A 14,768-nucleotide genomic window follows, 5' to 3' on the forward strand; every position below is an offset into this window, starting at 1 on the left:
AAGGCAACACTTATACAGTGTTCAGGTGATATGGCATCAGAAGTTTCCTTAGATGTCAGTGTTTGCAGTATGAATTGTAGGATGGAAGAGAATAGGGAATAAATGAGTACAAAGTTTAATTAATAAGTTGTTACAGTTATACAAGTGTGGAGTGGAGTGGTAGCTTTGGGAACAGAAATGTACAGATAATTTAATAAATGTGGCTAAAGACAAAAATACCAACCACTGGTGAGTGGTATTGAAAAATGGAAACATAAAATGTAGTAAGAATCAGATACTATACCTTTGTTCCTGCCTCTGGGATCCATTAAATATATAGTCTATCAGACTAAAATAAAGTTAATGGAAATGAGTGCTAGTTTGTTAAGGTGAGGAGTTGATTCTAAATATTGGCTAAGGTTATAATTTATTACTAAACTGAAGATGATCTGGCTGTAGTTAAAAATAAAGATCACATATCAATATGTATATATATTTGTAAATCTATGAAGAAATGGGAATGAAGCCAGGTAAATATATGAATTATTAAAGTTATTAATTATTAAAGTAATGAATTAGAGAAAACATAATTTTTAGGATTAAGTTTTGGGAAACGTGCTCTTAAAAGTGTAAAGGAAAATAAAACTAGAGAAAAACAGAAGAGCAAGGAGAATTGTAAAAGTAGAACAAGGAAATCCAGTGTCCTAAAAGTTAAGACAAGAAAGAAATTTAATTATTGAGTTAACAAATGAAACAAAAATCAATACAAACAAAGACACTATTTTCAGAATGGTGGCATGAAGAATTCTGCTGGTCCTATCTCCAAAAGAACAATTATAACTAATGAAAATTACTAAACCATAAAAACAACTTAAGGTCTCTTGAAATTATCTTAATTTTATGCAGGAAATAAAGAAATGTTTTTTAAGAAAATGTATTAAATATCAGTAAGAACAGGAAGCATATGTGACACGAGCCACTACCCAGAGTCTCACTGCCTCTCCTGAATTCATCATGACAGAAGCTCCACTATAGTTAGATGTGGCTAAAGTATGGAACTCTCCCTTCCCCCACTTCTAGTTATTACCTACTGTCGCTGTCATGAAAAAACAGGCCATCAATATTTCTCATCATCCTCAGCCCCATGCTGCAAATTCCTGGCAAGTTCAGCCTAGAGGTGTGTGTCCTTTCCTCCACCCAGCTCCTGCTCTGAAAGCAGAGGCTGTATCACAGATGCAACAGGTCAAGAAAACTAAAGTCTTTATTACCCTTTCTCTAGCTTTCTTATAAGGAAAATGTTCAATTATGGAAGAAACAAAGAAGAAAGGAGACTACCTTTCAAGGCAAGTACTCTGCTTGTAAATCAGGAGTATTAATCAGAGATAAGTTGGCCATGGTATCCTTCATTTCTGGAGCAATGGCACAGAAATGTTCCCAAGGAATGAGAAAAGTGGGTCATAAGAATAAAGAGATCCAAAACTCTCTCAAAGAAAACTGACTTTACTTGTAACTTACTATGGGGTAGTTCAATCCTAGAGGTGCTCTAGAAAAGAATGAAGATTTTTTTGTGGTAGTTAATTAATAGGAAGCTAGTATCTCCATGAGAACAACAAGCTACAGCATAGTCCAGCTGGTTTAACAACAATAACTAGGAAAGAGGTTTTTAAAAAGGCACTCCTAGAGTCAGGACAACTTTCAAAGACTGATCTCAAAATATGCCCAAGAAAGACACTTCAATTTTATATGATGAAGATGTAGTACAATTTATGCCCAAGCACATTGTTAAAGGCAAGAAAGTAATCATCCTGAATTTAGTGTAGTCTAATAACTTGGTGAGATACAAAATGAAGCAGAGATCAGGGAAAGAGACAATCGAAAGGAGCCCTGATGAAACTAATGTCAGCAAAGCATGAATTTGCACATGTCCAAGGTTGAGTTATAAGAAAAGATATATCAGGGTTTGTATGATGTGGGGGAAGCTGACATCACTAAAATTTTCTAAGACACTAGAATTGTCCAAGTCACTGAACAAATAAATAACAATAAAATCACTAGAAATGGTATCAGTATATGGACCAATAGGTTACAAGAATTTCCAGTTTTAAAGAAAAAATTACAAGACTTTCACATAAATACAGCCAAAGGAAACTTCCCATGAGAAACACTATTGACCAGACTTAAAAATTATTTCAAAGTAACATCATAAATATGTTCAAAGAACTATAGGAAAGCACACTTAAAGAATAATAGTACAATGATGATGCTTCACTGAATAGAGGCCATCAAAAAGTACATAATTTTTTAAAGAGAAATTCTGGAATTTAAAAGTACATAAACTTATAACTAATAATTCACCAAAGGGGCCGAAAAGTAGATTTGAACTGTTAGAGGAAAGATTTAGTGAACTTGAAGATGGACCAATGGAGACTGTGAAATATGAAGAATAGAAAATAAAAGAATGAAGAAAAATGAAAAAAAAAAACAGAGAATTGTGGGCCACTCTTAGATGAGAAACTTTATGCAAAATAAGGGTACTAGAAACACTGAAGTAAAAATATTAAAATAAATAATGGCTGAATACTTGCTAAACTTGATAAAAATCATTAATGTACATATCTAAGGAATACAACATTGTGCTCCTGGAAGTCCAATAAACTTAAAGAGATCTACATAAAGACATACCAAAATAAAAATGTTGAAATGCCAAAGGAAAAGAGAAATGTAAGAAGCAGCAAGAGGAAAATAACACATGAAAGGGAATCCAAATAAGACCAACTATCGACTTTTCAGCAAAAATACTGGAGGCAATATTCAAAGTGCTGAAAAAAGAAAACTTTCAAATGAGGTCAGGAAAAAATATATATACCTGCTTTTACCACATCTATTCAGCATAGTATTGGAAGCCCTCCCTTGGGCAATTAGTCCAAAAAAATAAATAAAAGGCATCCAAGAAGGAAAGGAAGAAGTAAAATGATCTGTTCAGAGATAACATAATATGTACAGAAAATCCTGAGGATTCTATACAAACACTCATAAAAAGGCACTAGAACTAATATTTTAGTGCAGTTGTAAGATACAAAGTCAACACCTAATAACTGGTTGTGTTTCAAGACACTAAGAACCACCGATCTGAAAAGGAAATTAAGAAAAAGTTCCACTTATAATAGCATCAAAAATAATAAAATACTTAGGAATAAACTTAAATTTCCAGAAGACTAATACATGGAATATTATAAAACATTATTGAAATCAATTAAAGAAGATATGTATATATGGAAAGACAACTTATATTTAAGGACTACAAAATTTAATATTGCTAAAAAAGTAAATATTGTCCAAAGCAATCTACAGATTAAATTCAATCCCTATCAAAATCACAATGGTGATTGATTTAGGAAGATGGCAGTATGTGTACAGCAGTGGAAATCTCCACCCCAAAACACATATATTTTTGAAAATACAACAAATAAAACTACACATAACAGAGATACCAGAGGATACAGTACAACAGCCAGGCTACATCTACATCTGTGAGAACGCAGCTTCTCATGAAGGGGGTAAGATACAAGCCGTGAACCAGTGGGATGCGAGCACTCTCCCCACACGAGTTCCCCTGTGGGAGGAAAGGAATTGGAGAGGGGAGGGAGTGGAAACGCAGGACTGCTAAATAACCAGCACTAGTAATCCACACCAGGAGCGCAGACACACATTCCATGGTGTGCTGGATATTAGGGAAATGGAAAAGTAAAATCTGCAAGTGGGTCCTCGCAGCTGGCTCCCCAGGGACAAAAGAAAAGCGAGTGCTTTTCGGAAGTCTTAAAGGGACAGGAGCTTCACAGCTGGATGGAATCATCCTGGCACACTCAGCCCAGCATCTGGGAATCCCAGGGAACTTTAGGTGCCCTAGCCCCCTGGGAGGCAGTGTAGCTCTGAAACCTCACACAGTAATAAAAAGCCTGCCATTCATTCCCCCTCCCGTGTGGCCCTGGAAGAGCAGCCTTGGAGCAGCCTTGCCCACAGCAAATTCCCAGAGACTCCTCCCAGCATGCAACCATCCAGGACAGATCCAAAAGTCACCGCCGGTGAGCAGCTTCCTGGCACAGAGGCAAAGGAAGCCAGGCAAGATGCTAAGGGGTGCTATTCTAGCAGGAGAGTACACCCCATGCGTCAGCCACTCCGCACAGGGCTCTGGGCTGCCTCGCCTGCTGTAGCTCAGGAAATTAACCCAGAGTCTGCTCCTGGTATGCGGGTAACTGACACAGGCAGCACAGGGAGAAGGGCAAGGAGATCATCAAGCTGGAAGGGACTTTGTTCTCCCAGCTAACACATGCACTACCTGCCTGACACTACCTCTATTGCCATAGAAAGGCAGAAGAATTTGGTTCATTCCAGAATCAGCCAGACAACCCCTGAGAGAGGGCCTGGGGAAACAGATTGAACCAACTTTCCTGAAAAGAATACATAAGCATGCTGATGGATCTGTAGAGAAATATGCAAGAGCTAAAGGATAAAGTTGGGAGGGAGAATACAGAAATAAAACAATCTCTGGAAGGACTTAAGAGCAGACTGGATGAGATGCAAGAGGCCATTAATGAAACAGAAATCAGAGAACAGGAATACAGAGAAGCTGAGGCAGAGCGAGATAAAAGGATCTACAGGAATGAAAGAATATTAAGATAACTGTGTGACCAATCCAAATGGAAAAATATTTGCATTATATGGGTACCAGAAGAAGGTGCAAGAGAGAAAGGGATAGAAAGTGCCTTTGAAGAAATAATTGCTGAAAACTTCCCAAAACTGGGGAAGGAAATAATCTCTCAGACCATGGAACCCCACAGGTCTCCCAACACAAGGGATCCAAGGTGGACAACACCAAGACAACTCATTCTATGAAGCCAGCATCACTCTAACACCAAAACCAGGCAAAGACCCCACCAAAAAAGAAAATTACAGACCAATATCCCTGATGAACATAGATGCAAAAATACTCAACAAAATATTAGCAAACTGAATTCAAAAATACCCCAAGAAGGTCATACACCACGATCAAGTGGGATTCATCTCAGGGATTCAAGGATGGTACAGTATTTGAAAATTGATCAACATCATCCACCACATCAACAAAAAGAAGGACAAAAACCACATGATCATCTTCATAGATGCTGAATTAGCATTTCACAAAATTTAACATCCATTCATGATAAAAACTCTGTACAAAATGGTTACAGCGGGCAAGTATTTCAACATGCTAAAGGCCATATATGACAAACCCACAGCCAACATCATACTTAAAAGCAAGAAGCTGAAAGCCTTTCCTCTAAGATCGGGAACAAGACAGGGATGCCCACTTTCCCCACTGTTATTCAACATAGTACTGGAGGTCCTAGCCACAACAATCAGACAAAACAAAGAAATAAAAGACATTCAGAATGCAGATTGCTAAAGAAAAAGTCAAACTGTCACTATTTGCAGATGATATGATATTGTACATAAAAAACCCTAAACACTCCACTCCAAAACTATTAGAACAAATATCTGAATTCAGGAAAGTTGCAGGATAAAAAATTAATACACAGAAATCTGTTGCTTTCCTATACACTAATGATGAACTAGCAGAAAGAGAAATCAGGAAAACAATTCCATTCACAATTGCTTATAAAAGAATAAAATACCTAGGAATAAAGCTAACCAAGGAAGTGAAAGACCTATACCCCAAAAACTACAAGACACTCTTAAGAGAAATTAAAGAGTACACTAACAAATGGAAACTCATCCCATTCTCTTGGCTAGGAAGAGTTAATATTGTCAAAATGGCCATCCTGCCTAAAGCAACCTACAGATTCAATGCAATCCCTATCAAAATACCAACAGTGAACTGGAACAAATAGTTTTGAAATTTGTATGGAACCACAAAAGACCCCTAATAGCCAAAGAAATCCTGAGAAGGAAGAATAAAGCAAGGGGGATCTCACTTCCCAACTTCAAACTCTACTAAAAAGTCACAGAAAACAAGACAATTTGGTACTGGCACAAGAACAGATGCACAGACCAGTGGAACAGGATAGAGAGTCCATATATTAACCCAAACATATATGGTCAATTAATATATGATAAAGGAGCCATGGACATACAATGGGGTGAGGACAGCCTCTTCAACAGCTGGTATTGGCAAAATTGTACAGCTACATGTAAGAGAATGAAACTGGATTTTTGTCTAACACCATACACAAAAGTAAATTTGAAATGGATCAAAGACTTGAATGTAAGTCATGAAACCATAAAACTCTTAGGAAAAAAACAGGCAAAAAACTGTTAGACATAAACGTAAGCAACTTCTTCATGAACATATCTCCCTGGGCAAAGGAAACAAAAGCAAAAAAGAACAAGCGGGACTATATCATGCTGAAAAGCTGCTTTACAGCAAAGGGCACCACCAATAGAACAAAAAGGCATCCTACAGTATGGGAGAATATATTCATAAATGACAGACTGATAAAGGGTTGACATCCAAAATATATAAAGAGCTCACACACCTCAAGAAACAAAAAGCAAATAATCCAATTAAAAAATGGGCAGAGGAGCTGAACAGACAGTTCTCCAAAGAATAAACTCAGATGGTCAACAGACATATGAAAAGATGCTACACATTGCTAGTCATTAGAGAAATGCAAATTAAAAGCACAATGAGATATCACTTCATACCAGTAAGGATCGCCACCATCCAAAAGACAAACAACAACAAATGTTGGCGAGGTTGTGGAGAAAGGGGAACCCTCCTTCACTGCTGGAGGGAATGAAAATTAGTTCAACCATTGTGGAATGCAGTACGGAGGTTCCTCAAAAAGCTCAAAATAGAAATAACATTTGACCCAGGAATTCCACTTCTAGGAATTTACCTTAAGAATGCAGTAGCCCAGTTTGAAAAAGACATATGCACCCCTATGTTAATTGCAGCACTATTTACAATAGCCAAGAACTGGAAGCAACCTAAGTGTCCATCAGTAGATGAATGGATAAAGAAGAAGTGGTACATATACGCAATGGAATATTATTCAGGCATAAGAAGAAAACAAATCTTACCATTTGCAACCAATGGATGGAGTTAGAGGTTATTATGCTCACTGAAATAAGCCAGGCAGAGAAAGACAAGTATCAAATGATTTCACTCATCTTTGAAGTATAAGAACAGAGAAAAAACTGAAGGAGCAAAACAGCAGCAGACTCACAGAACCCAAGAATAGACTAACAGTTACCCAAAGGAAAGGGACTGGGAAGGATGGGTGGGAAGGGGGGGAAAAGGGAGGGGGGAAGAAAGGGGCATTATGATTTGCATATATAATGAGGAGGGGGCACGGGGAGGGCTGTACAACACAGAGAAGACAAGTAGTGTCTCTATAGCATCTTACTATGCTGATGGACAGAGACTGTAATTGGGGACAGGGACTTGGTGATGGTGGGAGTCTAGTAAACATAATGTTCCTCATGTAGTTGTATATTAATGATACCAAAAAAAAATCACAATGGTATTTTCTACAGAAATAGTAAATATCCTTAGTCACATGGTATTAGAGCTTATAATTTTAGTGCAGCTTTTGCAAGATACAAATTTGACACCTAATAATTGGTGTGTTTCAAGACACTGAGAATCACTGATCTGAAAAGGAAATTCAAATATTAAAAATATTTTCAAGGATGTATAACAGACAAAGAAATGTAAAAAAAAGTAGGAGCTCTCACAATTTAAAAATTAAGATTTCAAAGCCTAATGCAAAACTACTATAATCAAAACAGTGAGGTACTGGAATAAAAACAGATATGTACTAATGCAACAGAATAGAGAATATAAATCCACATATTTTGATAAAAAACTTTCAGTAAGTGTGCCAGTGCCAGTAGGGAAAGTACATCTTTTCAAAAACTGGTGCTTGAAAAACTAGATATCCATGTGCAGAAAAATGAAGATAGAATATTATATTACACTACATGCCAAATTAACCAAAAATGGATTGAAGGTGGATCTGTGAAAAGATCGCAGAATAGGATGGCAAGATGTAAACCTACCACCAACACAAACCAAGGAAACAACTATAGGGAAGACAACTAACTGTATACACAACCTGAATACCCCAGTACAGATCACCTACACCTGGTAAAGAAGACCACATTGTGAAGGGAAAAGTGGTAGAGTCATAACTGATTAGGATCCAAACCCTTACCCCATCAAGATCACAAACAGGAGGTAGGGGAATAGAGTAAGGAAGGGATAAACATTCAGGAATCTGCCAAACCTGATCCAGGAGATCTGCTCTGGGAACACAAGTCCACATTGCTTTGGGCTTTGGTGATTAATGGAGATGTACACCAGGGAGACGGAACACTCTAGGTGGTCAAGACTACTGTCATTTGTGGAGGACAAGCAAGCTTTGTTGGTCATGCTGAGACCCAACACAGAGGAAACAGTTTGAAAGATTTACTAGCAGTAGGAAATGTACCAGAGGGGTGGAGGTGGGGGAGAGCTCTCTCTTGAGGAGGAAGGACAGGTGGATTATGCTTCTCCAGAACTTCTTCAGGCCAACAGCTCAAGGGCTTGCAGGACCAGCTCCAAATGTTTCATCTTTGTGACAGCACTTCTCAGCACACAAACTCTTCCCAGCCTGCTTGGTTCAGCAAAGGTCCAACTTTGCTGCCTGGCAGGTAGAGGGAGGATACTTTCAAAGCTTTCCCAGCCCTCCTTTATCTTAACTGGTTGGGCATCTCCAGGAGCTAGCTCTAAACTCTCCAGATCCCTGCTAGAAGGTCATCCAGGGAACAGCACTCCCCTGTGTGCCTGCTCCACCTGTGCTTGTTTGGTATTATTGATAAGCAGCAGGCAGAGGATACCCCTGCACACAATGAATCCTAGCAGAAGCACCTCATATCAAAAAAAGAGCATGCCGAGGTGAGATGCCAACTTCTACTGCCAGTGATCAGCCACTTCTAGACAGGCAGAAAGGTAGGCCCCGCCCACAGTCTCTTAACAGCAACTGTGGGTCATCTGCAAAAGAGAACCAGGCAATGGTGAGCAAAGAGTCATGAACTTCTGTTCACCACAGGAACCACACTTCATAAAGCTATTACTTTCTAGACCAGGAGGCATAGCTGATCTACATAATACAAGGGAAGACACAGAATCCCAGACAAAATATGGAATCAGGTGAATATGTTTCAAACAAAAGAACAACATAAGACACCAGAGAAAGGGCTAAATTAAACAGAGATTTGCAATCTTCTGGATAAAGATTTCAAAGTAACAGTCATAAGGATGCTTACCAAGCTGGGGGAAATAATTGATCTCAGAGAGAAATACAAAAGAGATACAGAAATATGAAAAAGAGCCACTTACACCTGAAGAATACAATAACTAAAATGGAAAATACAATGAAGAGAACCAGTAGTAGACTGCTAGAAGTAGAGGTAAGAATCCTGCTGATGGAATATATAGAACAGTAAAGTAAACAAGCTAAAGAAAAGAGAGAAAAAGAATTTCTAAAAATAAAAAGTTGCTAAGAGAGTTGTGTGACAACTTTAAACAAAACAATATTTGCATACAGGTCCCAGAAGGAGGAGAGAGAGTAATGGATAGAAAGACTCTTTGAAGAAATAATTGCTAAAAACGACCCCAATCTGGGGAAGGAAATAGACATCCTGATTCTGGAGGAGCAGAGAGTCCCTAACAAGATGAACTCAAGGAAGACAACGCTGAGATATATAGTAATTAAAATGTCAAAGATTAAAGATCAAGAGAATCTTAAAAGCAACAAGAGATAGGCACAGTTACCTATGATGGAAACTCCATAAGGTTATCAGCAGATTTCTCAGGTGAAACTTTACAGGCCAGAAGGGAGTAACAGGAAATATTCAAAATATTGAAACAGAAGAACCTTCAACCAAGAATTCTCTACCCAGCAAGCTTATCACTCAGAACTAAAGGAGAGATTAAAAGTTTCCCAGATAAATGAGGGTTAAAAGAATTCACCATTAAACTGACCACACAGAATGTGTTAAAAGAATATTTTTAGATGGAAATGTTCCTAAGTCTAAATATTTTAGATCAATTAAAATAAACCTGCAGTAAGGTAGTAAATCAATTAGTTACTAAGCAAATATGAAGTTGAGAAAACAAAAATAGTAAAATTAACTATACATAAAATTAGTCAAGGAATACACAAAAGATGTAGATTATATCTTATATATAGCGTGGAAGAGAAAGAAGAAAAATGTAGTACTTTTAGAATATATTGAAATTGAGCAAACATCAATTTAATACAGACTTATACATATTTTGGAAACTATGAACCTTACGGCAACCACAAACATAAAGCATACAATAAACACAAAAAATAAAAACAGAAAAGAATCCAAGCTGTGATTTTTACTCATCTAACACAAAATGCTATGGTGTCTTTTTTTCTTACATATATATATGCATAACCATAGCAATATTATACACAGCAGTAATAGTAGTATAACTCCAAACTGAGAAGAAGGATCCAACTGAGCAGAGCAGAGCAAGAGAATGAGTATAGAGAGCAGAGAGAGAGAAAAAACCTCTTTTCAGGGGTTTTTGTGAGGGCTTCATTGCAGTCATGATTGACTAAATTACTGGCCATTGCTGATTCAACCTCCAGCCTCCACCCTAGGGTGGGGCTCAAAAAGTCTTTCATTAACATGACAAAAGACTTTTAAGACTCTGCAGTGTTTTCAAGAACTGTGGATGAAGACCAAATATACCAAGGAAATATATATTTGGTCATATGAATGACCAAATATGTATTTCTTATAACTCATTATATCACAGTTCATCCCTGGTCTTCAAACACAGATTGATTACAGCAAAACAATTATACTTATTACAGCACTTACATACAGGATAGCATATATACGACAGAACAGTAATAATAATGCAGATGGGCTTAACATTTTCAGAAACCAGTGTGGGGTGGGGAGAGATTTAAAGAGACAACTCCTTTGTCCTATAAATTCTTATGACCAGAGTTTCTCCCAGAGAGGTTGAACTCTGGCTTGCAGAGCTGTTTGACTCCGTCAGGTTCCAAAAGCAAAGGCAGTCATTGCCTACACATAGCTTCACCCTTCTGGGCATCTGGTATGCTTTTGCTAAGAGACACTATTCTCTTGCTCTGAGCATCTCTTGAGACATTAACCAAATATTGTATTTCCTTCATTGCATCACTCACTTATTCATCCCTTTACTCTTAATTATAATTTCTCTTTTTCTCTGTTTGTTATTTATCTTTACCAAGACTTTCCCCATTGTGGAAAGGGTCATTAGGTTCAGCTATTATGCTGGTCTAGATTGCTGACAGCAATACTAGCAAGTCTAACAAGGGCCTCCCCCTCAGTCCACTCCCACTCATGTAAGGTAGGGTTACACAGGTACAGAACTAGTGGGCTGTCTTGGATGTGCTCATTTAAAACCCCAACTTGGCCAGATGGGGTGAAGGCATAATCCAACTAAACAGGCCCTTAGGAATTCTGACATAAACATTTAAGGGTAAGGTTACTGTTTCTTGCTTAGTAATCTTCCCTGCTTCTGGCATCCACAGATGCAGCCCTGGTCCTGGGACCACTGCATTGTGTAGGAAAATAGAAAGTTGCAGTTATGTGGGGGAGAGCTGTATAGTCACACCAGAATCCTCCCCCACCCCCTCTTCTCTAGATCTAGAAGAGTGGAGGAATCTATCTAGTGGGGACTCTCCCTTAGTTCTCCTCATGTTAAGTATGAGCACATACTCTTGAAGGCATGTAGCCAGCCCTTCATGCCTTTATCTCCTCCCATTTTAGACAGCAAAAATTTCAGCTGCCCATTCTAATTTTTTATTAAACTATTGTTCTGAGGATGATATGCAACAAGGTAAGTCTATATGATGTGATGTCTCTTGGCCCATTTTGGACACCATGGGCTGTGAAGTGTGTCTGTTGGTCTGAAGAGATATAACTCAGTGGTAAATTGGTACAGTATCTTCAGTTCCAACTCTTTAATGGTATTTTGAACATTTGCACTTACCAGAGAGTATGCAAAGCCCAGTGTAGAATAAGTGTCTATTTTAGTTAGAACTCATTTATAGCCTCCAGGAGCTACTGGCATTGGTCTAATGTAAACTACATGCTTGTTATGTGTGAGGCCTTTCCCATGGGGAATTTCCTCCATAGCCAGCTGCAGTCTTTGTCTCTCTTGCTGACACACTAGTTCTTGTTGGTATTTGTGCCTCACAGAGTGAAATGGAATACATCTAGATTCAGCTTGTCTCTACATTGATGCAGCTGTTCCATGTCTACTCATTTCATGGACTCAGGTGGCCACCTCAAGGGAATATATCAGCTGGTCTACTTTGTGGTTCCAATCACCTTGTAATCTTCGAAGGAGGTTCTTCTGATGGGCATTGACATGTCCTATTTTAATACTCTCCTTAAATTTTCAGTGATTTTTATGGGGCTGCACCCCACATGGACATTCTTTTAATACTCCAATTTTCATTGCCCTTTTACTTGACTATACAGCCAGGCTATTGGGTACAGCCCACGAATCAGTAAAAATTTAAACACGGGGCTTTTATCATTGTTAAATTCTTTTATCACTGCTAGAAAAATAGCATGCTATTCAGCTTACTGAGCTGATTTGTTCTTACTTTCTTCAACTAGAGTTTTGCCATCTGCTGGTCTTAATGCAGCAGCTTTTTAAACAGGATATTGTCTATTCATCTTGGAACTGCTATCTGTGAACAAAGCAGCTACTTTCTGTTTATCTGAGAGCTGTTCATAGGAACACCTCATGTAACAATCAGTCATGGCAACTCATCAGGTAACTATAATGTCAGTTTTAGAGGAAAAGAGGCTACCTGCTCATGGAAATGGTGTGGGCCTCCTTGCATTGCCTTGGCATCCTGCTCTTGTATGAACTCTTTCTGTTTTATTATGGAACTCTTCTGGGCACTGACTTTTTTTTTGGTATCATTAATCTACAGTTACATGAAGAACATTATGCTTACTAGGCTCCCCCCTTCACCAAGTCCCCCCCACATACCCCTTCACAGTCACTGTCCATCTGTGTAGAAAGATGCTGCAAAATCACTACTTGTCTTCTCTGTGTTGCAGAGCCCTCCCCTTGCCCCCCACACACTATACATGCTAATCGTAATGCCCTCTTTCTTTTCCCCTGCCCTTATCCCTCCCTTCCCTCCCATTCTCCCCAGTCCCTTCCCCTTTGGTAACTATTAGTCCATTCTTGGGTTCTGTGATTCTGCTGCTGTTTTTTTCCTTCAGTTTTCCTTTGTTCTTATACTCCACATATGAGTGAAATCATTTGATACTGTCTTTCTCTGCCTGGCTTATTTCACTGAGCAAAATACCCTCTAGCTCCATCCATGTTGTTGCGAATGGTAGGATCTGCTTTTTTTCTTACGGCTGAGTAATATTCCATTGTGTATATGTACCACTTCTTCTTTATCCATTCATCTACTGATGGACATTTAGGTTACTTCCATATCTTGGCTATTGTAGTGCATTCAGTCCATTTACATTTAGGATGATTATCGATAGGTATGTACTTATTGCCCTTTCAGGCTTTAGATTCGTGGTTACCAAAGGTTATAGGTTACTTTCCTTACTATCTAAGAGTCTAACTTAACTCACTTAGTATGCTATTACAAACAAAATCTAAAGGTTCTTTTCTATTTCTCCTCCTTTTTCTTCCTCCTTCATTCTTTATATATTAGGTATCAAATTCTGTGCTTTTTGTCTATCTCTTGATTGACTTTGGGGATAGCCAATTTAATTTTGCATTTGCATTGCAATCAGCTGCTCCACCCTCCATACCATGGTTTTACTACCTCTGGTGACAGCTATCCAACCCTAGGAACACTTCTATCTATAGCAGTCCCTCCAAAATAGATGGCAGAGATGGTTTGTAGGAGGTAAACTCTCTCAGCTTTTGCTTATCTGGAAATTGTTTAATCCCTCCTTCAAATTTAAATGATAATCTCACCAGATAAAGTAATCTTGGTTCCAGGCCCTTCTGCTTCATGGCATTAAATACATCATGCCACTCCCTTCTGGCCTGTGAGGTTTCTGCTGAGAAGTCTGTTGTTAGCCTGATGGGCTTTCCTTTGTATGTGATCTTATTTCTGCCTCTGGCTGCTTTAAACAGTCTGTCCTTATCCTTGATCTTTCCCATTTTAATTACTATGTGTCTTGCTGTTGTCCTCCTTGGGTCCCTTGTGTTGGGAGATCTCTGGATCTCCATGGCCTGAGAGACTATCTCCTTCCCCAGATTGGGAAAGTTTTCAGCAACTACCTCCTCAAAGACACTGTCTATCCTTTTCTCTCTCTCATCTTCTTCTGGTATCCCTATAATGCGAATATTGTTCCGCTTGGATTGGTCACACAGTTCTCTCAGTATTCTTTCATTTTTAGAGATCCTTTTTTCTCTCTGTGCCTCAGCTTCTTTGTATTCCTCTTCTCTAGTTTCTATTTCATTTATTGTCTCCTCCACCATATCTAACCTGCTTTTAATACCCTCCATCGTGGTCTTCAATGATTGGATCTCTGACCTGAATTCATTCCTGAGTTCTTGGATGTCTTTCCGTACCTCCATTAGAATGTTGATGATTTTTATTTTGAACTCCCTTTCAGGAAGAGTCACAAGGTCCATATCATTTAAATCTTTCTCTGGGGTTGTATTAATAATTTTACTCTGGACAAGGCTCATTTGGCATTTCATGCTTGTATATGGC

At 38.5% G+C, this 14,768-nt stretch overlaps 1 pseudogene; it reads left to right on the plus strand.

Moving 5' to 3' along the window:
• The first annotated feature begins 4,141 nt into the window (after positions 1–4,141).
• The window catches only part of LOC118934036 (putative high mobility group protein B1-like 1), a 156,817-nt pseudogene continuing 146,190 nt past the window's right edge, over positions 4,142–14,768 (plus strand).

Source organism: Manis pentadactyla, chromosome X (genome assembly GCF_030020395.1).
Source record: "Manis pentadactyla isolate mManPen7 chromosome X, mManPen7.hap1, whole genome shotgun sequence".
NCBI lineage: Eukaryota > Metazoa > Chordata > Mammalia > Pholidota > Manidae > Manis > Manis pentadactyla.